Source organism: Adiantum capillus-veneris, chromosome 13, assembly GCF_014529385.1.
Source record: "Adiantum capillus-veneris isolate H3 chromosome 13, ASM1452938v2, whole genome shotgun sequence".
NCBI lineage: Eukaryota > Viridiplantae > Streptophyta > Polypodiopsida > Polypodiales > Pteridaceae > Adiantum > Adiantum capillus-veneris.
In genome coordinates, this window is record NC_140943.1 from 31473171 (window position 1) to 31496873 (window position 23703).

The window sequence follows — 23703 nt, forward strand, 5'->3', positions numbered from 1 at the left end:
TTATTTTTTGCTGTTTTCAACTCTCTCTCTCTCTCTCTCTCTCTCTCTCTCTCTCTCTCTCTCTCTCTCTCTCTCTCTCTCTCTCATAACAGGTCTTGAGTTCAACTCCTCGTCGGTTAGACCTTTAAGGTCTCTTGGGATAGTTTCCTACGACGTTAAAACTCTCTTCTCCTCCTCCTCCTCCTCCTCCTCCTCCTCCTCTCTCTCTCTCTCTCTCTCTCTCTCTCTCTCTCTCTCTCTCTCTCTCTCTCTCTCTCTCTCTCTCTCTCTCTCAGACAATCACAGATTGACTTCCGACGCCTAGTACGGCGGAAGAAGAGGGCATTTTTGGCTCGCCTAGAGTAGGATCTATACCAGCTATTCTTGAGTCAGGACTCATGTGAGGCATGGCGGCTCTTTCAGGAGCCCCCCCCCCCCCCCCCCCCCCCCCCCATCACTTCTACAGAGGATTGGGGCCAGTACGCATCATCTCTGTACACAGTTCCTGAGCAGCCCCCCCTTCCCGACAGACCCGATCCATGCCCACACACACGTGCTTTTTTCACCGCGGAGATGGTGAGGAAGGCCATTGACAAGATGAGGACTGGGAGAGCATACGATCATGATGGTTTAGCGGCGAGCATTTCACGCATGCCAGAGATCTACTAGCAGAGCTTCTAGCAGTGATGTTTAACCGTGCCATGTGTGAGGGCTTGCCTGATACTTGGAGCCTATCTACTATTGTACCTATCTTCAGGTCGGGAGACCCTATGGAGCCTGGGAATTATCGCACTATCATGATTGGACACACATTGGCATGGTTGTACGCATCTATCCTTGAGCAGCAGCTGAGTAGATGGGCAGAGAGGGAGGGGATACGCGCAGCTGGGCAGGCAGGGTTCAGGAGGGGTTTTTCTACTCTTGACCATATCCTGACACTCAGAGCCATCATTGAGGAGGGTAGATCGTGTGGGAGACAGATCTATTGTAGCTTTGTGGATTTCCGCAAAGCATTTGACACAGTGCCCAGAGCTAGATTGATGCGCAGATTACAGCAGATGGGAGTACCCACAGAGCTCATTTGGGGGGTCATGGCATTATACAGGTCAGTAGTGGGGCAGGTACGCACCTCAGAGGGTCTATCCACACCGATTCACTCCACTATTGGGGTGAAGCAGGGCTGCCCGCTCTCTCCTACTCTATTTGGTATGTATGTGGATGAGGTTTCTGACTACATTGAGAGAGATGGTGATAGAGGTGCACAACTGGCAGGGACATGGATTCCATTATTGTTATATGCTGATGATATTGTGTTGATCTCCGACTCTCCGGAGGGGATGCAATGTCACTTGGATGCTTTGAATAGGTTTGCTCAGGAAAGTCGTTTGTCTGTCAACCTTGGTAAAACCAAGGTCATGGTATTTAATACCACCCCACAGTGGATCAGGAGGTCAGGGCCAGCATTCACATACGGCCAGGAGACAGTGTAGTATACAGATATGTACACTTACCTCGGAGTGGTTTTTAGTGGGCCAGCATTTTCATTGAGGAGGGCAGCAGAGACTAGACTGACCAGAGCCCATGCAGCATTGGGTAGATTGGAAAGGATGTGTTCACAGGTTCAGTTTCAGGAGCCTCGGACGAGGCTCTGGCTCTTTGACACTCTGGTGGCTTCTGCATTGCTTTATGGAGCTGAGATTTGGGGACCTTCATTGGATCATCACGGGAGGACAGGCCGCAGTGATGGATGGGGGGACCTGGTCTCTATGATCTCGCGGCTCATTAGAGCCAAGGCTTCAGTACCACGTGCTATTGTCCGAGCAGAGCTAGCTGCCCCCCCACTAGTGGTTGAGGCGCTCACCAGATATGTCTCCTTCATACACCGCATGTGGGAACTTCCCAGAGACAGATATGCCCGCCTTGCACTTGAGTCCTCTCGACAGTTAGCCATGTAGGGAGATACAGCATGCTGGTATGGGGAGATGACATCATGGTTTCAGGCGCATGGGTTCAGCATAGACAGATTGCCTCCCTTCCAATACTCACTGGATGCACCCTCTCTGACTCTTACACAGTTCGAGATCACCAGGCTCATCTGCCAGGACTTGACTCAACTAGACACCAGGAGGACATGGATACAGCCAGCACAGGAGCTGGGCACGAAGATGGCTTTCTACAGAGAGCATCTCCTCCAGCTTACGGTTGATGGTTTTGTGACGAGGCCCAGATACATGGAAACCCACTCGTCTCATGGGATACGATGTGCTATCGGCCAGATACGCACATCTTCACACCAACTGCGGATCGAGACTGGGAGATACAGCGGAGTACCAGCAGAGGCCAGGACATGCCCCCCTGTGTGACATCGAGCCTGAGACAGAGTTGCACTACACATGCCACTGCCCCGTCTACTACGAGATACGAGGCCGCTTCCATTGCTTGTTCAGAGAGGGCTTTGGACCATTCTCCAGAGTCATGCAATACGAGGATCAGAGATGCTTGGGTTTGTTTTTGCTCGAGCTACGCAGACACAAAGAGAGCCTGATGAGAGGAGAGGCTAGCCAGTCTCAGAGACAGATCACAGATTTCTTTAGAGCTGCCACTGGACACCCGGAGGAGTTACTACCACAGCAAAGCTCGTCGCCTCACACCAGAGGCACACTGATCGACCGAGCGACTGAGCTGGGGAGATCCAGACGCCCACGACTGCGGAGGACTACACAGCATCGACGGAGGCTGCATCAGAGGATTCGGATCACTTTGGCTCGACATGCACGACTCTCGGTCAAACTACTGACCATGGAGGAGATTGATGAGATCCGCCAGCGACCGATGCTGGATCTCTTGTGATATAGCTATCCCAGCTAGCTGCTTAGTTCACACCTAGCAATTTAGGATTCCATAGTATTTTATTTTGTCATTTGTCATTTCATTTTTGTCCTCTTGTTACTCTGACTTTGTATCAGATCCACCACATTGTAACTTTCTGGTCTCATAGGTCACTTTGGCCTTTTGAAGACGTTAATATAACATTTCATTTCTCTCTCTAGCGAAAATAGAGACCATATCATTAGTAGAGGCATACTGAGTGATTGAGCAACCGAAATTGGGAGATCTAGGAGACAAGGATGAGAAGCGACTTTTCCACACTAAAGAGACTACAACAGCAGATCAGACTTATCTTGGCGAGACATGGGAGCAGTCCTATGCAGACCCTTTTGTACACACACTTTTACTGTTTCACACAAACTTTGTATGAGATCCACCAGGATTGTATCAATTTGGTCTCATAGGTCATTTTGGCCTTTTGAAGACATTAATGTAACATTTCATTTCTCTCTGTGGGAAAGGAAAAAGTCTTTCCCGCTCACACCAATGGCTAGCAAAGCGAAATTCGCACTCACAAACAAGCTCGATGCGATTGTAGGGAGATTGTAGGGAGGAAGCTCGATGCGAAGAACGGATTGGTCGAAGCTGCCACGAATCACCTCAAGCAAGAGGTGAGAGAGGAGGCCGAGAGGTGAGAGAGGAGGCCGAGAAGTGGATTAAAGTGGCTAAGAAAGAGAAGACCAAGGAGCCTATGTTGTTACAAGCTTGGACACTCCGAGAGAGAGAGAGAGAGAGAGAGAGAGAGAGAGAGAGAGAGAGAAATGAAATGAAATAAAATGACGTCTTCAAAAGGCCAAAATGACCTATGAAAGCAATCTGTTACAAAATGGTGAATCTAATACCATGTCTGGGTACAAAAGAACTAGATACTACTACTAGAATCCATCCTCATCTGCACTCTGGATATCTAGAGAGTATGGCTCGAGTCCTCTGCTGTAATCTCCGTCGATGCTGTGTAGCCTCTCTCCTCAATCGTGGCCGTCTAGATCTCCGTAGCTACAATGCTCGGTCGATGAGAGTGCTAGTAGTGGCCGAATGAGTGTGGGCCGAGCTCTGCAGTGATGACTGCTCCTCTGGCTGTCCCATATCTAGTTAAAAGAAATTTGTAATCTGTCTTTGGGACTGTCTCTCTCTATCTCTCCCCAATAAAGTGTCTCTATATCTATGTAACTCAAGTAGATATAGCCCAAGACATCTCTGATCCTCATAACTCATGACCCTAGAGAAAGGACCGAAACCCTCCCTGAATAAGCAATGGAAACGGCCCCGTATCTCATAGTACACTGTGCAATGACATATGTAATGTAGCTCTGTCTCTGGCTCTAACTAGCATAAGCGACATATCCTGCTGTCTGCTGGTATCCCTCTAAATCTACCACTCTCAATCTCCAGTTGATGTGAGGATGTGCATATCTGACCAATGGCACACCGCAAACCATGAGACATATGTGTGTCCATGTAGCTGGGTCGAATCACAAACCCATCTCCTGTGAGGCGGAGAAGATGCTCTCTATAGAAAGCCATCTTCGTGCCCAACTCCTGTGGCGGCTCTATCCATGTCCTCCTGGTATCCAGCTGGATCAAGTCTTGACGAATGAGTCTAGTAATCTCCACCCGTGTAAGAGACATCGAGGGTGCCTAAAGAGAGTATTGGAAAGGGGGCAGCTTGTCCATGGTGAAACCATGCGTCTGAAACCATGATGTCATCTGTGCATACCAGCATGAAGTGTCCCCCTGAAGAGCTAACTGTCTGAAGACTCAGGGGCCAATCTAGCATATCTGTCTCTAGTAGGGGCAGCTAGCTTTGCTCGAATGATAGCGTGGGGTACAGAGGCCTTGGCTTTGATCAATCGAGAGATCATAGATACCGAGGGCCTCTCCATACATCTCCAACCATCCTGGCCTACAGAAGGTCCCCATGTTTGCACTCCATACAACATAGCCGAGGCTACTAAGGTATCAAAGAGCCATAACTTTGTCCGAGGTTCCTGGAACTGAACCTACGAAGACATCCTCTCCAAGCCTCCCAAGGCCGCAAAAGCTCTAGTCAGTCTAGTCTCTACTGCTCTCCCCAAAGAAAACCTCGGCCCACTGAAGACAACCCCAAGGTAAGTGTACGCATCTGTATACTCTACAATCTCTTGACCATATGTGAAAGTCGGTGTTGATCTCCTGATCCACTGTGGTGTGGTGTTAAACACCATAACCTTGGTTTTACCAAGGTTTATAGACAATCCACTATCCTCTGCAAATTTGTGTAATGCATCCAACTGCCACTGCATACCCTCTGGTGAGTCAGAGATCAACACAATATCATCAGCATATAACAACAATGGGATCCACGGCCCTGCCAGCTGGGCACCTCTATCACCCTCTCTATCAATGTAATTAGACACCTCATCAACATACACACCAAATAGAGTAGGAGACAATGGGCAACCCTGTTTCACCCCAATGGTGGAGTGAACTAAATTAGATATCCCCTCCGGAGTGTGTACATGTCCCATCACTGATCTGTATAGAGCCATAATCCCCCAAATCAACACTATGGGCACCCCATCTCCTGCAGTCTGCGCATGAATCGAGCTCTCGGTACCATGTCAAATGCTTTGCGGAAATCCACAAAGCTACAATAAATCCGTCTCCCATGTGACCTGCCCTCCTCAATGATGGCTCTGAGTGTCAGAATATGATCAAGAATGGAGAAACCCCTCTTGAAACCGGCCTGGCCCTTTGCTCGTACACTCTCACTATCTGCCCAATTACTCAACTGCTGCTCAAGAATGGATGCATAAAACCGTGCCAATGTGTGCCCAACCACAATAGTGCAGTAATTTCCAGGCTCTGTAGGATCACCTGCTTTGAAGATAGGCACAATAGTAGACAATCTCCAAGTCTCAGGTAACCCCTCATACATGGCACGATTGAACAACACTGCAAGAACCTCTACCAACATACCTCTAGCATGTGTAAAGTGCTCTGCTACTAGACCATCATGATCATATGCCCTGCTGGTCCTCATCCTGCCAATGGTCTCTTTACCATCTCAGTGGTAAAGAAGGTGCTGGTAGGAGGGCATGGCTCTGTAGGATCTGGAAGGGGGTCCTGTCCAGGAGCCGTATATAACAATGAGGCATACTGGCCCCACACATTAGGAGAAGTAATCACTGGGGGAGGGGAGTGCTCATGAAAGAATCGCCATGCCTCTCCTGAGTCTCTACTCAAGAACAACTGATACAAGTCTCGCTCCATTTGGGCCAAGTAAGCTCGTTTCTTCCGTCGCACAAGGCGTCGAGAAGCAATCCGAGATTGTATGTAAGTGATGACTCCTAAAAGAAGATCCCTTTGAAGCTGGGCTCTCATCTCTCTGCACTCCTCATCATACCAACTATTATGGAGCATGCTCCCAGAATATTGCCTCCAACCCGGCTGAGTGTGTGGGTATGCCTCTGATGTTGCACCATGCAGTGTCTCAGTCAGTAAAGTGGTGCACTCCTCCACTGAGAGGCCAGGACCAACTGTGCATAGACGGCTATAGATCTCCTCTGTATAAACAGAGTCAGTCTCTGGTATAAATGTATAATGGATATGTGACCTACCTCCTGATGTCTGGGCTGTACTATACTGAAATGAAATAGAAAATGTCAAAAGTGCATAATCCACTGCTACGCCCACTGGTCTGGCTCCCACTATGAAATCCTGAATACAAGGAATAAAGCTCGGCTGTGCCATAACATAGTCCATTGTATTGGCCCCGTGTGTGTGTGGAAAGCATGTGAAACCAGCTGCTCCAAGAAATCTGTCACAAGACGGTCACCACGTGCCAATAGAAAAGAACAGACTGAACATACTTTTAGCACTTCAATAACAACTGAACTGAAATAGAGAGAGCACATGCGACACGGAGTGGCGGAATTCCACCCCAGAGAGTATTGGCCCCAAACCTTGGCGCCCCTTTCGGTATTTCTTTATATTGCATCAACACAGTACAAGCCGGTATTCCTTTCTCCGCACCTTCTCCAAGAAGCATGCCAGAGAATGAGCCCTAACCTCATATTTAAAGGCCCTTGGCCTAAAAAAGCAATTACAGTGAAAAGCCTTCAAACTCAAAAGCATCTGGTCCAAAAGCACAACCAAAAAGCTGCCAACGTAAATCACGGAAATCTGTACAGCTGTCATGTCATCAACCAGCGCAAAACGCGGAAATCCGTACAACCTGCCACGTCATCATGCCAACGCAATTTTCAGAAATCTGCCACGTCATCAGTTTTTGCGTGTCCGGATCCTGCTTTATTTTCTTCCTTTATGTCACTTGGGGCCCCATCGAACGGGGTCCCCATAAGTTGGTAGGACTTCTTCTGTTACTTGTTCTTCTTAGGGTTTAGGCCCCTCGGCTGGCTTCTGTAAGTTGACTCCATTCTTTAGGCTTTGACACGTCAACAGTTTGATACATCTCCCCTTCTTAAAAGAGAGTAATCGTCTGTGATTACAACATATCTGCAAAACAATTCAAGTTAGCTCAAAAAAATTCCGAGGGACAATCAGTTTGCTCTTTTTATTAAGGAGTTAGCTTCTCCTTTCTACTCTTTTGATCAATGAGTTAGCTTCTCCTTTCGGCTGTTTTGATCAAGGAGTTAGCTTCTCCTTTCTGCTCTTTTGATCAAGGAGTTAGCTTCTCCTTTTGGCTGTTTTGATCAAGGAGTTAGCTTCTCCTTTCTTCCAGATCGGAACTCTTGATGTTCCGGCGTAGTAAAATTAGCCATCACACCCAGACCGTACTAATCTTCCGCGAGTGTCTTGATGCACTAAAAAAAAAAATTACATACCCACACAATCTCATCCAATTAGGAATATTCAATAATTGGCACATCACAATGCAACACAAATGCTTACATATGCATGTTACAAGACACAACAAAGAGCGCCGTTGAGCACTCCCTCAAGACAACTGGTCTGCGGTATGAAGCTACTCAACGACTACCTCATCACTCCCCCCGCAAATAACCTAAAAAGGTCCGGGCCATGAGCTCAAAGGATTGTACAACCAAATGCTTCCCAGACCGCAGTCTGCGTCGTTTGGAGATTCAAGCATACAACCAAGCGCTCCCCAGGCATCGGCCTGCGTCGTTCGGAGGTTTGCTAGCATACAACGGAATGCTCCCCAGGCATCGGCCTGCATCTTTCCGAGGTTTTCAAACATACAACGAAAAGCTCCCCACGCATCGGCCTGCGTCGTTCCGAGGTTCAAACAATACCAAAACAATATTTCTCACTTCTCCACCCGGGAGTAAAATCACCAATCATTGAAACCAGTATCAAACCAGAGTCAAACAATTCAAATCAACACTAAAACAGGTTCAAAACAGATGCCATCCATTTCAAACAAATTCCAAACACCATCACCAAACAAGATCAAACAGAACTCAAACTTAAAAAGCAATCTCGACATCAGCCGAGCTCGAAAAGTCGACCGACTTTCCATCTTGAAACTTGCGCCAAAAATTAGGATTAAGTTCCTTCCATGAGGTCATAGCCGAGCACAGCATGGTCTATCGGCTCTTGGACAGACAGTGTTTCTTTCGCGGCGATGGTAGTCCCAAGTGATAGCAATCACACCGAACCTCCAAGGTCATCTGCTCGTGAAGAGACATCTACTGAGAGATGTCCAGAAATTTCAAGTTATAATCTGTTAGGGTTTCCATGGCAAGCATTTCAAGATACCCCACTCTGCCAGAAGTTGCACTCTGAAGGAAGATGTCAGAAACCATATAACTTCGGACAAATTTTTTTTCTTGAAAGCTTGCCAAGTACTTGGAGTGTGCGGCTTGGTAGCTATAGACATCAACATCTGCATGGCACTGCTTTTGAGAAAAACAGTGACTCGAAACAAATATCGGTTCCTTCTTTGCAAGTGATCTTAATGGCTTATACCCTGTAAGACATGAGCGGTGAAGACGGGAGCGCGCCAAATGCATGATGAAGTAAGGGTGGAAGTGGCTAATAAGTCCGGGTTGGAGGGCGAAGATACCTCAAATCAAATTCCATCAATAGCTCTGTCTGCTCTTTTGTAGGACCGGTATGCTTTCAGAAAAGCAAACGCCTGATGCTCTGATACCGCTGTCACAAGACAGTCACCACGTGCCAATAGAAAAGAACAGACTTTTAGCACTTCAATAACAACTGAACTGAAATAGAGAGAGAGCACATGCGACACGGAGTGGCGGAATTCCACCCCAGAGAGTATTGGCCCCAAACATTGGCGCCTCTTTCGGTATTTCTTTATATTGCATCAACACAGTACAAGCCGGTACTCCATTCTCTGCACCTTCTCCAGGAAGCATGCCAGAGAATGAGCCCTAACCTCATATTAAAAGGCCCTTGGCCTAAAAAGCAATTACAGTGAAAAGCCTTCAAACTCAAAAGCATCAAAAGCAAAGCCAAAAAGCTGCCAACGTAAATCACGGAAATCCGTACAACCTGCCACGTCATCAGCCAGTGCAAAATGCCACGTCATCAGTTTTTGCGTGTGTCCAGATCCTGCTTTTTTTTCTTCCTTTATGTCACTTGGGGCCCCATCGAACGGGGTCTCCATAAGTTGGTAGGACTTCTTCTGTTACTTGTTCTTCTTAGGATTTAGGCCCCTCGGCCGTCTTCTTTAACTTGACTCCATTCTTTAGGCTTTGACACGTCAGCAGTTTGTTACAAAATCGTTGTAAGCCATTAAGTATGGCTAACCCATGTGCAGTTGTCATCTCCGTGAGGTATCTCCCATACTCCGTCTGCTCTCTGATATGTGAGCATCTGTCAAGCCCCAACTCACCCATATCCAGCTCTCTAAGCATCTCATCCAAAGTGTCGTAGAAGATTGTCTGAGAGTTGCCCGTTCGGGCATTGAAGTCCCCTAGGAGGATGATATCACCATCCCTAGAAAACTCCCATATATCATCATCTAGTATAGAGAAAGGCGACTGTCCTCTAGATGCAGCATATACTGACGTACTGAGGGGGAAGTAACATATGGCAATGTATAGAAATCGGTATGTGTCAGCTCTCAGCCTCACGCACATGTATCCAGCATGATCATCTCTCTGTACAATATGTAGTAGTGGCTGTAACTCCTCCCTAAATAGCACTGCTACTCCTCCTGAGAGAGAGAGAGAGAGAGAGAGAGAGAGAGAGAGAGAGACGGCACGACGGAATTCCACGCAGAAGCACTCGCCCCTTTTGGTATTTCTTTATTATTGCTCACGGTAAAGTAAAACTCCCAAGGGTCTTCTGCTCTTAAACCCTTCGTCCAGATGCTCTGCAGAGTGAGAGGCCAAGGGCTCTTTTAGACTTACATGGGATGCCTAAAAGCAGAGCCCTGGAAATCTTTAGTTCTAAAAACACTTTAACCCAAAAGTATCTACTCTCAAAAGCTAGCGCTGAAGACTTCCAAAAGCAGCCTATGTAATTTGCGGAAATCTGTACAGCCTGCCACGTGGCACCAACAACGCAAAATGCGAAAATCCGTACGGTCTGCCACTTTAGCATGTTAGTGCGATTTACAGAAATCTCTTTCAGAGTTCGTTCATAAGTTCTTTTAGTTGGTCGGTTCAGTATCTCTTGTCCACTCGGTCATTACTCTTCTAGTTGGGCATGCCACATCCTCACTTTGTGACATATGCCCACCCCATAAACCTTTAACATGACATTGGAAGAAGAATGAAGGAGGAGGACACAATCCATGCATGTACTGTCACAAATTGATGACGTGGCATGCCAAAAGATAATAGACCTAGAGTAATAAGTTGAGTTGTTCCAACTTATAGGGTCCCGTCCCCGATGCGGGCGTAGGGACATTAAAAAGTAGAGAGAAGCACTTGACTTGGGGTGCCCAAGTGTGTTACATGTACGCATATCCGGTATTAAAGACCGTGATAATGTGGATGAGGAAGTTAAGGAGCTTATGACGTGACACATTTTAACGTCAAGACAGCGTAGTGCTGGTCAATCTTCAATGACACCTCTATAGAAATCTTGAAAGAGCTTGATACTGTAACAAACTTGGACACTCCAAGTCAAGAATCTACCGTGACAGCACAAATAAACACTTCAAAACAATTTACAGTTCACAATTGATTCGACACTGGCCCGACGGAGTTTCATGCCTAGAGATATTGGCCCGAAAGTCTGGCGTCCCTTTCGGTATTTCTTTTTGTATTAATCTGTGTTCAAGGTACAAGAGTGCAGGCAAGCGCTCACACTCAGACTCTGCGTCCAGATGCTCTGAGTTATGAGAGGCCTACCTGCTTATTTAAAGATTACAAGGGATGCCAAAAGCAGAGCCCCAAAAGCTGGTAAACTCAAAAGCTTGGGTATTTTTTAAAAGCCCTCATAGGTTTGGGCCGGGAGATATAGAGGCCTTTTACAACCAAATGCCCCCCAAACCGTAGCCTGCGTCGTTTGGAGGTGCTGAGAGTAACCACTGCTCAGACTTCTTAATACTCCTTCCGCATAACCATCCAGGTCCGGGCCGGGAGTCACAACAACAATACTCCCCCCGTAAATAACCACAAGGGTCCGGGCCATGAGTTTAAAAAAACAGCACTTTTCAATCATTCAATACTCCCCCCGCAAATAACCACAAGGGTCCGGGCCATGAGTATGAACAAGCATTCTCAAACATAATTTCTCACTACTCTACCCGGGAGTAAAATCACCAATCATTGAAACCAGTATTAAAACCAGAGTCAAACAATTCAAATCGGCACCAAGACAGGTTCAAAACAGATACCATCCATTTCAAACAAATTCCAAACAGGATCACTAAACAAGTTCTCAAACAGATTTCAAACTTAAAAAGCAATCTCGACATCAATCGAGCTCGAAAAGTCGACAAACTTTCCATCCTAAAACCTGCACCAAAACTTAAGGTTAGATTCCTTCCATAAGGTTGTAGCCGAGCACAACATGGTCCATCAGCTCTTGGACAGACAGTGTTCGTCTGGCGGCGATGGTAGTCCCAAGACATAACAATCCACCGAACCTCCAAGGTTATCAATTCAAGAAGAGACATCTACTGAGAGATGTCGAGAAATTTCATGTTATAATCTGCTAGGATTTCCATGGCAAGCGTTTCAAGATACCCCACTCTGCCAGAAGTTGCACTTCGAAGATGTCAGAAACCATATAACTTCGGGCAAAAATTTTCTTGAAAGCTTGCCAAGTACTTGGAGTATGCTGCTTGGTAGCTATCAACATCTGCATGCCACTGCCTCTAAGAAAAACAGCAGCTTGAAACAAATCTTGGATCCTTCTTTGCAAGTGATCTTTTTGGCTTTTTCCCTGTAAGACATGAGCGGTGAAGACGGGAGCGCGCCCGATGCGCGATGAAGTAAGGGTGGGAGTGGCTAATAAGTCCGGGGTCGGAGCGCGAACCTAAAATTTGCAATGAACTTTTGAAAGCAATCTTGCTCTGTCAGCACGAACCCAAAATTTCCAATGAGCTTTAGAAAGCAATCTTGCTCTGTCTGCTCCTTGGTAGGACCTGTATGCTTTCAGAAAAGCACACGCCTGATGCTCTGATACCACTGTCACAAGACGGGCACCACGTGCCAATAGAAAAGAACAGACTGAACAAACTTTTAGCACTTCATTAACAACTGAACTGAAAAAAGAGAGAGAGAGAGAGACAACACGCGACACGGAGTGGCGAAATTCCACCCCAGAGAGTATTGGCCCCAAACCTTGACGCCCCTTTCGGGATTTCTTTACATTGCATCAACTTAGTACAAGCCGGTACTCCAGACTCTGCACCTTCTCCAGGAAGCATGCCAGAGAATTAGGCCCCAAAAGCAGTTTATAGTAAAAAGCCTTCAAACTCAAAAGCATCTGGTCCAAAAGCAAAGCCAAAAAGCTGCCAGCGTAAATCACGGAAATCCATACAACCTGCCACGTCATCAGCCAACGCAAAGCGCGGAAATCCGTACAACTTGCCACGTCATCATGCCAACGCAATTTTTGAAAATCTCCCACGTCATCAGTTTTTTTGTGTGTGCAGGTCCTGCTTTATTATAATCCTTTGTCACTTGGGGCCCCATCAAACGGGGTCCCCATAAGTCGGTAGGACTTCTTCTTCTGTTACTTGTTCTTCTTAGGGTTTAGGCCCCTCGGCCGGTAGCTCCGTTCTTCAGTAGGTCGACATGTCAGCAGTTTGTTACAGTGGCCCACACCTCTCGAGCCAGCAGTGCCCAGATGGATGGGAGCCTTCACACGACTGGAGGTTCTCATCTCAGTTCGGGCTTGCTCAGAGACTGTACCCTCCCTGTTTTTCGAGTTACAAGGTGGGGGACGCTTACAGCGAGTTGCAGTAGAGGCCCCGCAGGTGGCAGTGTTGTTTTCAGAGGATCCGAGTGGTTGGAATCAATGGGAGGACTTGTGTCATCGATCCTGACCCAGCAGCTCTTGAGACTCGACACTGGAGACTGTGGGCTTGGGAGAGCTGTTCATTGGCACGAGTACAGTGGGATCCCTGAGAGTGGCTTTGGAGGGACCCTTTCTCTTCTGCAGACTACCCAGGTGTCCCCTTCTTTCAGTACACTGTTCGACTGGGACGTCACATATTGGCAGCACAGAGAGAGGCTCGCCCTGCTGCTGCAGCACCTCATTGGCAGGAGGAGGGTCTCACAACTGAGTTCTTGGTAGCTTTTTGGGAGAGGTTGTGGGACTCCAAACAGCCGAGGCGAGTCACTTTGTTCAGTGGTTGGTCGCACACAGAGCTACACCAGTTGGAAGCTGGCTTGTACATAGTGGTCTCTCGGCCACATGTGCAGCTTGTGACCATCTTGTGGAGAGTCAGCGTCACTGTCTTTGGGACTGTCCTTTGGCACAGCAGGTGTGGCTCCGTGTTTTTCAGCTGATGCCTGCTCTTTCCACGGCTCGGCAGTACACTTGGGGGCAGCTGCTTGGTCCACTCTCACGGGCCCGGCACTTCAGTTGGAGCTATCTTCCACCAGCAGGATGATAGTGATGCAGGGGAGGCGACCTACACTCTAGCCTGCCACAAAGCTTACTCCACAGGAGTGGTGCAGTGAGAGAGAGGAGTGCTGGGAGCTCATCAGTGGCCTGACACTCTGGTTCATCTGGCGGGCCCGCTGCTTCTACATCTTTGAGGCTCGCCCTGTACCACCAGCAGAGACTGTTCGGGATCTTTGGCTTGAGCTGATTCACACTCTCAGAGGACAGCTCGAGAGACTCCAGGGCAGCTCCGATCGCATGCGGGAGCGCAGAGGCTTTCCTTCGACTTTGGCGTCCTGGGCCTTTTTTCACCATGGTCCAGGGTTTACTCAGATGGCACTACCGTCCACCTGTGTGGCTTTTCCCTCCTCCCATTTCTTGATTTAGCCTCATTGTACATATGCTGCTTTTTCATTGGGAGAGTCTCCCCAACATGGTTGTTGTAGCCCTCTCTTGAAGAGTTGGTTGTAGCCCTATGGGCAGTTTCATTAACTAATAGAAGGATCTTTTTCTCGGAAAAAAAAAAAATCAAAACAGATACCGTCCATTTCAAACAGGATCGCCAAAAAAGTTCTCAAACAGAACTCAAACTTAAAAAGCAATCTCGACATCAATCGAGCTTGATAAGTAAACTGACTTTCCATTCTAAAACTTGCACCAAAAATTAGGGTTAGTTTCTTTCGATAAGGTCGTCGCCGAACAGCGTATGGTCCATCAGCTCTTGGGCAGGCAGTGGTCCTCTGGCGCAATGGTAGTCCCAAGACATAGCAATCACACTGGACCTCCAATCACACTCGACCTCCAAGGTTATCATCAAAAGACATCTGCTAAGAGACGTCTAAAGGCTGCAAGTTGTAATGTTCTAGGGTTTCCATGGCAAGCATTTCAGGATACCCGACTCTGCCAGAAGTTGCACTCCAAAGGAAGATGTCAAAAACCATATAACTGCGGGCAAAAAAATTCTTGAAAGCTTGCCAAGCCCTTGGAGTGTGCGGCTTGGTAGCTATAGACTTCCACCACTGCATGACACTGCCTCTGAGAAAAACAGCAGCTCGAAACAAATCTTGGATCCTTCTCTTGCAAGTGATCTTTTATGCCCTGTAATACATGAGTGGTGAAGACGGGAGCGCGCCCGATGCGCGATGATGTAAGGGTGGTTGTGGCTAATCAAGAGCAAGCGATGTTAGAGAGCAACAAAGGGCTTGAAGGCCTTCTAAAGACATGACGACAAAGGTCAGCACCATTGAGGGACCAAAGGCATCTTAGATTGGAGCTGATTAAGAGCAGGAGGCAAGTGCGATGGGAGGAGGCAAGGTTTGCTTGATTCAATAGCGCCAACTAAAGGATGCTCCACGTAGACTCAAGGCTATCGCTGGTCAATGAGTGCAAGCTACATTCTTGAGAAACCTTCTTTGCTCAAGGCTAAGCCATCACCTACAACAACCTTGTTTGCGTTCACGTGAAGATCATAAGGTCTTGAAATTGGAATCGATCAACCCTTCAAGAGAACTTGCACTACCCCCATTTGATTTCACCAAAACGCGTAGCAGATCCCAAAAGCTAGACTGCTGACGTGGCAGAACTGTACGGATTTTCGCTTTTCACGCTGCGGTGCTGAAGTGGCAGGACTGTACGGATTTCCGTAAATTACGCTCGCAGCTTTTTGGCATTGCTTTTGGACTAGAAGCTTTTGAGTTTTGAAGGATTTTCACTGTAACTGCTTTTCAAGCCAAGGGCCTTTAAATATGAGGTTAGGGCTCATTCTCTAGCATGCTTCCTGGAGAAGGTGTAGAATTTGGAGTACCGGCTTGTACTGTGTTGATGCAATATACAGAAATACCGAAAGGGGCCCCAAGGTTTGGGACCAATACTCTCTAGGTTAGAATTCCGCCACTTCGTGTCGAGTGTGCTCTCTCTCTCTTTCCGTTTCAGTTGTTATTGAACTGCTAAAAGTCTGTTCAGTCTGTTCTTTCCACGTGCCCGTCTTGTGACAGTGGTAACTATCACAAGACGGGCACCACGTGCCAACAAAAAAGAACATACTGAACAGACTTTTAGCACTTCAATAACAACTGAAACGGAAAGAGAGAGAGAGAGAGAGAGCACACGCGACACGGAGTGGCGGAATTCCTCCCCAGAGTGTATTGGCCCCAAACCTTGGGGCCCCTTTCGATATTTCTTTATATTGCATCAACAAAGTACAAGCCAATACTCCATCCTCTGCACTTCGGCCATAAGCATGCCAAAGAATGAGCCCATGGCCTCATATTTAAAGGTCCTTGGTCCAAAAGCAGTTTACATGAAAAGCCTTAAACTCAAAAGCATTTGGTACAAAAGCATCTTGTCCAAAAGCTGCCAGTGCAAATTACAAAAATCCATACAGTGCCACGTCAGCACCTGTCCAAGTAAATCACGAAAATCCGTACAATCTGCCACGTCAACAATCAGCGTGAAACGTGGAATTCGGTACAGTCTGCCACGTCAGCAGTCAGCGTGAAATCCGGAGTTCCGTAGAGTTTTCCATGTCTTCTTCTATTACTGCTTGTGCTTCTTAGGGTTTAGGCCCCTCGGCCGATGATCTGCATAGTGGCTCCGTTCTTCAGTGGCTTGACACGTCAGCAGTTTGTGACATAGTCGTTGAGTAGCTTCATATCGCAGACCGTCTGTCTCGAGGGAGTGCTTAGCGGTGATGTTCGTTGTGTCTTGTAACATACATATGTGAGCATTTGTGTTGCATCGTGATGTGCCAACCACTGAATATTCCTTATTGGATGAGATACTTATGGGAAGTCAACGACCCAAGATATCAAGAGTTCCGACCTGGAATGAGACTCCTTATTGGATGAGATTTTTCTGCGAGGCCAACAACCCAGGAAATCAAGAGCTCCAATTGGGAATGAGAAAATTGATTGTCTCTCGGATTGTCTCTTGGAATGACCCTCGGAATTTTTTGAGCTAATTTGTTAGGTGCAGCGGAATGAATGTTGTATTTTCTCAAGATTAGTGATCTTTATTGCTCAAGGTTCCTTTTAGTTCTTTAGGGAAAGAGAGAGCTTTCCCTCTTGTAGAGTGTTGTGGTCACGAACAAAGTGAGTGGATTGTGCGTGCAAGTGAATGAGACTGCGAGAAGGAGAGAGAAGAGATACGACACCCGAGAGGTTGTAAAACCCTGCTCCGAAGGCCCCACTCTCGTCGGCGAGAGTGGTCTATTCTTTGATTGCACAAAGGTGTACAATGCGTATACAATGGACTATGCAACTTGGTCTATGCCGATGACGACAACGGTGACGACGACGACGATGACGATGGCTGAAATCTGAGATCTTCTAATCGCTGAATTTCGGGACTGTTTCGGTGGCTGAAAATGACTGTTTTGGCTGCGTTTTCTTGGCTGAAAAATGAGGTTTCTTAGGGCTGAAAAACTGATGGTCTTTACGGGCTGAATCTGCTACACTTTAGGTGAATAATGCCGGTCTTAATTTGCTGCTGAAATCCAAAAACGCCAGGGGCTGAAATTGGTCCTTCTGTCGCCGGGGTTCTGCAAATGCAAAACGCTAGGCTGATCTGCTGTGTCGTGATGACGCCGGGGCTGATCTGCTGTGCACAAATCACCAAGGCTGATCTGATGCAAAAACGCTAGGTCTTCTATGGAGAAAACGCCAGAGTAGTCGCGGGGGTTGGTCTTGCTCAGAAGTTGCCTGTTGAGCAAGGTGCTCCTGCTGCCTCTTCTGCCAGAAAGTGTGAACTTTGGTTTGCTTATATATTAACTTAGCAAAATTGCCCTATCTACTTTTGTTGGAAGGTCACTTAAAAATAATAAGTGAAAATCCCAATAAATAGGAAAATAGGCTAAATGTACTGGAATTCCCCTAACTAATGCTAATGGATTCTGATGGGAATTCCGATGATCATGTTGTGTGCAACCGGAGGATATGCATCTATGCTAAGTGACTGGGCATGCACGGTCTACGAATAGACTCACAAAAGTGCCAGATCACTGCTAATCTAAACTAATCGGACTGATTGAACCCTGCTGTGGTGTAGCTTGTCCACGGACACATAGGGTTGGGATGTGTCATGTGACAAATTTGAGTTGTTTTGTAAATATGTTGTAATCGCGGACGATTACTTTCTCTCAAGCAGGGGGGGTGTCACAAACTGCTGACGTGTCAAGCCACTGAAGAACGGAGCCAACCTACAGATCCGGGCCGAGGGGCCTAAACCCTAGAAGAAGCAGCAGAAGAAGTAAAATCAATAGAAGAAGAATTGCGTAAAGATTGATGACGTGGTAGAGCTATACGGAATCCCTCATTTTATGCTGACAAGCTGTCGTGGCAGCTGTACGAATGCCCGGATTTTGCGCTGACAGGTGTTGATGTGGCAATGTACGGATTTCCGCGTTTTGCACTGACAAGAACTGGCGTGGCACTGTACGGATTTCCGTAATTTGCGTTGGCAGCTTTTGGACCAACTGCTTTTGAGTTTGAAGGCTTTTCATGTAAACTACTTTTCATAGACCAAGGGCCTTTAAATATGTGCAGAGGGCTCATTCTCTGGCACTCTTCTGGGTGAAGGTGCAGAGGGTGGAGTATCGGCATTGTACTAAGTTCAACTAATATAAAGAAATACCAAAAGGGGCGCCAAGGTTTGGGGCCATTGCTCTCTGGGGTGGAACTTCGCCACTCCCTGTGCCATCCATCTCTTTCCGTCCCATTGTTATTTGAAGTGCTAAAAGTCTATTCAGTCTGTTCTTTTCCGTTGGCACGTGGAGCCCGTCTTGTGACACACACCTTGTATCAGATTCACCATGATGTAGCTCTTTGGTATCATAGGTCATTTTGGCCTTTAGAAGACATTAATATAACATTTATTTCTCTCTCTCTCTCTCTCTCTCTCTCTCTCTCTCTCTCTCTCTCTCTCTCTCTCTCTCTCTCTCTCTCTCTCTCTCTCTCTCTCTCTCTCTCTCTAAGCGGAGAAACAGAGATACTGTACTATCATCGGGATCATTACGAGTGGGGAAAACGTCCAAGATACATGATGAACTAATGATGGAGAAGGTCCAGATGATGCTCAAATCAGAGCTAAACTACATGAGAGATGACATCAGGAAGGAAATGCATGCAAGCGTTGAGAGCTACAAGAACTCCATGTATGGAGACATGATGAGAGAACTAAGGAGAGAGATCCGGGGGATACAGAATGAGGAGATTCAGATCTTGAAAACGGAATTACGAAACCTAATCAAGGCCGAAGTAAATGTAACAGAATGCTATATGCAAAAGAAACTCGATGAGGCAGTAGCAAGTTTTGAAGCATGGAGAACAAATATGGAAAAACACATGGGGGAAAAGGATGCTACATTTAAGCGGAGAAACAGAGATACTGTACTATCACCAGGATCATTACGAGTGGGGAAAACGTCCAAGATACATGATGAACTAATGATGGAGAAGGTCCAGATGATGCTCAAATCAGAGCTAAACTACATGAGAGATGACATCAGGAAGGAAATGCACGCGAGCGCTGAGAGCTACAAGAACTCCATGTATGGAGACATGATGAGAGAACTAAGGAGAGAGATCCGGGGGATATAGAATGAGGAGATTCAGATCTTGAAAACGGAATTACGAAACCTAATCAAGGCCGAAGTAAATGTAACAGAATGCGTTATGCAAAAGAAACTCGATGAGGCAGTAGCAAGTTTTGAAGCATGGAGAACAAATATGGAAAAACACATGGGGGAAAAGGATGCAACAATCGAGGAGCTAAAAGGAGAACTTGCGGCTTGCAAATCTGCAACTAAGGAGAAGGGAGACGACCAACCTTCGGTGCTGAAGGAGCTCGAGGACATGAAGGATCAGATGAAAGCTCTACGGGAAGGAGATGAACAAAAATAAAAAACGGCATCTTCATGGGCGGAACGTCTTGTGAAGACACAAGAAAAGGTTGATGAAGCAGAGAAATGGATTGAGGATGCGAAGAAAGGGAAGGCCCAGATGCTCGAGACCACACGTACTTCTACCATCATTAATATGACCATTGAGGAAGAGCAGAAAAGGAAGACTCGGGCTCTGCATGTGCGGGTCACAGGAGTCAAAGACAAAGAGAATGTAGATGAAGAAGTGAAGGAACTGCTACAACGCATGGGCATCACAGAACCTACTCACACAAGTGCATGGAGAGTGGGCAAGAAAGGAATCGATGAGAAGGGAAACATAAAGGATAGGGCACTTATTCTCCGATTCCCGAATATAGAAATAAGGAAAGAATTTCTAAAAAAGAGGCCAACTCTTAAGAAAACCGGTATTTTCCTGGGAGATGACCTTACATTGGCACAAGTGGCACACATGCAAGAGTTGATGCCAGAGATCAGGGCAGCAAGAGAAAAGGGGAAAATCGCCTTTTATAGAGGAGGGAAAGTAGTGGTTCTGGAAAAGCGCTCAGCATGACGGTGCGAGACCTATGGGGCGACGCTCCGGATAGCGGCATGGAATTGTAATGGATCATATAGACTAGATGTAGGTGCCTTTGAAGACAGCTTTAGGGACAGAGACATAGTTTTCTACTCAGAGACACACCAGATACCAGGACAGCGTATGCCACATGTGAAGGGTTATTTATGGGAAACAGCTGGTCGACAAGACAAGAGATCTCTATAGGGTAGCCGGGGTTCAGGAGGAGTAGCAGTCTTATTTAAAGAGGAGCTGAAACCACTACTACAGATTATCAGGAAAGATGAGCAAGCAAGGTATATGTGGGTGAGAATGAGAGCCGAGACAGGTAGATTTCTATATATCGCTATATGCTACTTCCCTCCAAGTACCTCAGTCTACTCCTCACCTAAAGGACAATCCCCTTTCTCCATATTGAATAATGATATATGGGAGTTCTCTAGAGATGGAGACATCGTTCTCTTAGGAGACTTTAATGCCAGAACGGCCAACTCTCAAGCAGTATTCTATGATACTTCTAAGGAAATGCTCAGAGAAGTGGATTTATCACAGAGGGGGCTTACTAGAAACTCACAGGATAAAGAACACACTGAATATGGGAGACATCTCATGGAGATGGCAACTATACATGGTTTGGCCATACTTATTGGTCTAGAGAATTTCCCGTTATCTGGGGGATTCACATGCTTCCCGCACAGGCATGGGGCCAGTACAGTGGATTATGTCATGACTTCACCGAGCTTTATTTCTAGTATCAAGGACTTTAAGGTAGGACCCAAACTGGTTGGGATTGTAGTGGATCATGCTCTCTTGACCTTATCAATCTCCTTCCAATACAATGCCTCTCAAGTACAAAGGAAGAAGACACACACGAGATATACTTTCACGCCAGAAACTGATTCAATCTATGTGGAAAAGATCTATAATAGGATGTGGGCAGCCGAGCCAGTATATACTGTAGAGGAGATTACTTCTCAGTTAACAAAGATACTACATGGAGCAGCACAAGAGGCATACCCACATACTCAACCTGATCAGAAGAGAGGAGCTGGGAACATGCCTCAAAACAGTTGGTATGACGAGGAATGCAGAGAGACGAGAACCCAGGTCCAAAAAGAGCTTACACTTGGGATCATCACATATAAGCAGTCTCGGATTGCTCTTCGGCGTATAGTACGTCGCAAGAAAAGGGCATTTTTAGCCAAACTGGAGAAGGATTTATATCAGCTCTTCTTGAGTCAGGACTTACATGAGGCATGGCGCTTATTTCAAGAGCACTCACCGCCTCCGACGATTACTTCTCCTGAGATCTGGGGTCAATATGTAACATCATTATATATGGTATCTGGACAACCTCCATTACCAGATCCGCTAGAGCCATGCCCTGCTACTAGTACTTTCTTTACTACGGAAATGGTGGAAAAAGCCATTGATAAGATGAAGACAAGAAGAGCATATGATCATGATGGTTTAGTAGCAGAACATCTGATCCATGCCAGGGATCTACTTTCAGAAGTCCTTGCTCGTCTATTTAATCGGGTCATGTGTGAAGGATTACCTGAATCTTGGAAATTATCTACTATCGTACCTATTTTCAAGTCAAGGGATCCTATGATACCCGGGAACTACCGTACCATTATGGTAGGTCACACTTTGACCCGACTGTACGCATCCATTCTTGAACAAAAATTGAGTAGATGGGCAGAGAATGAGGGCATAAGAGCAACAGGACAAGCTGGATTCAAAAGGGGTTATTCCACTTTAGATCATATTCTTACGCTCAGAGCCATTATTGAGGAAGGAAGAGAAAATGGGAGAAGGATGTATTGTTGCTTTGTGGATTTTCGGAAAGCTTTTGATACAGTACCAAGGGCCAGATTGATGCGCAGGATGCAAGAGTTAGGGGTCCCCAAAGAGATTATTTGGGGGATCATGGCCTTATACGGATCAGTAACTGGTTATGTACGTACTCCAGAAGGGGATTCCGACATTGTTCATTCCACCGTTGGAGTAAAGCAGGGATGCACATTGTCCCCTACTTTATTTGGTATGTACATAGATGAGGTATCAGATTACATTGATAGAGAGGGTGACAGAGGGGCTCAACTTGCAAGGTCATGGATCCCTTTGTTGTTGTATGCAGATGATATTGTATTGATAGCAGAATCACCAGATGGAATGCAGAGGCAGCTAGATGCATTACATAACTTCGCGGAGGACAGTGGACTGTCGGTAAACTTGGGTAAAACCAAAGTTATGATGTTTAACACCACACCGCAGTGGGTTAGGAGATCGGCACCTACATTTTCATATGGCCAGGATACAGTAGAGTACACAGATGCATACACATACCTTGGGGTGGTATTTGCAGGACTGAAGTTTACTCTTAAAAAAGCAGCGGATGCTAGATTATCCAGAGCCTCTGCGGCCTTGGGAGGGTTGGAGAGGATGTGTTCACAAGTGCAGTTTCAAGAACCACGAACAAAACTTTGGCTCTTTGATACTATGGTGGCTTCGGCTATGCTTTATGGGGTCCAGATTTGGGGACCATCTGTGGATCAGGATAATTGGAAATCAATGGAGAGACCTTTGGTATCTATGATTTCCCGAATGATTAGAGCCAAGGCCTCCGTACCACACGCGATTACTCAAGCGGAACTAGCGGCCCCTCCGATAGAAATTGAAGCTCTTACCAGATCAGTGTCCTTTATACATGGTTTGTGGGATACAAATAATGGCCGATATACTAGACTGGCCCTCGAATCCTCTCGACAATTGGCAATGAAAGGGGATGCATCATGCTGGTATGCGCAACTGTCCTCGTGGTTTCAGAGACGCGGGTTCAGTATGGAAAGATTACCCCCCTTCCAATACTCTCTTGAGGCTCCATCACTGGCAATTACACGAACGGAGATTAATAAAATCATCCGACAGGATCTTATACAGTTGGATACTAAGAGGACATGGGTAGACCCTACACAAGAATTGGGCACGAAGATGGCCGACTACAAAGAAAACTTCCTACAACTATCTGAAGATGGATTTGTGATTCGCCCGAGTTACATGGATACCCACCTGTCTCATGGTTTGAGATGTGCTATTGGTCAGATTCATACATCCTCACACCAATTGGAAATTGAATTTGGCAGATTTAGGGGAATCCCACCTGAGAGCAGAATTTGCAAGTTATGCGGAATGGAGCCAGAGACAGAATTACACTATATATGCCACTGCACAGTATACTATGAGATACGTGGGCGTTTTCATTGCCTCTTTAAAGAAGGCTTTGGACCTCTAAATAGAATCATGCAATACCAAGATCAAAGATGCTTAGGCTTGTACCTACTGGAACTACATCGGCACAGGGATAATCTGATGAGAAGAC

General features: G+C 46.5%; 1 protein-coding gene across 2 annotated transcripts in view; it reads right to left on the reverse strand.

The window, feature by feature from the left end:
- Positions 1-23703, reverse strand: part of LOC147443763 (sec34-like family protein) — a 98382-nt gene that overhangs the window by 646 nt on the left and 74033 nt on the right. The window lies entirely within an intron of this gene.